At 29.5% G+C, this 658-nt stretch overlaps 1 non-coding gene across 1 annotated transcript; it reads right to left on the reverse strand.

Moving 5' to 3' along the window:
* Positions 1–221: 221 nt before the first annotated feature.
* LOC111819762 (small nucleolar RNA U109) lies at positions 222–341 on the reverse strand. Its single transcript, XR_002823334.1, has one exon. It is a non-coding gene; the product is annotated as a small nucleolar RNA U109 (small nucleolar RNA).
* Between the last annotated feature and the right edge of the window lie 317 nt (positions 342–658).

Below are 658 nucleotides of genomic sequence, written 5' to 3' on the forward strand. Positions count from 1 at the left end.
TCCTGTATACGTGAGGCAAAAAGAAAACTATGGAAACTAACCACTGTGTCATTCCTCAGGTCCCGAGGTACCTAATAGTTTGCTTTCTACTCTCTACTTTTCAGTCTTCTTATATTTGTTATTTATATAATGTCCAAGATTTTTAATTTTTAATTGAAGTGGAAGTCCTACATATCTATTTGAAACTCTAATTATTTACAGTGTTTTACTTTTTTTTTTTTTAATGTAGGAGAAATATACTACCACTAGGTTGTCAGTCCTGAGAACTCCTTTTTTAATGTAGCATGTTATAGATGTATTCCTGTTCCTAAAGGAATGAGGAGCAGACCTTCCACGTGCCATAGTTTTTACTCTTTTTTTGTGGAAATTTTAAAGCATATATATAGATATAGATAATATAGCATAATGAACTCTGTGTATCTATCACCCACCTTCATAAGTGATCAATATGCTCTCTTTTTTTGTTTCATTTTTCTCCCAAAGACACTTTTTTTGGGAGGCTAAGAAAATCTAAATTAATTTTTTTCAACTGTGATTTAAGTTTTATGTAATACTGTTTGTTTCTTCATTAAATTGTAACAATATTGCTTTCAACAGTTAAAAGATTTTTTTCCTTCCCTGAAATACTTGTATACATTATTTATTGAAATCAATTACA

Source organism: Trichechus manatus, unplaced genomic scaffold (assembly GCF_000243295.1).
Source record: "Trichechus manatus latirostris isolate Lorelei unplaced genomic scaffold, TriManLat1.0 scaffold00017, whole genome shotgun sequence".
Taxonomy (NCBI): domain Eukaryota; kingdom Metazoa; phylum Chordata; class Mammalia; order Sirenia; family Trichechidae; genus Trichechus; species Trichechus manatus.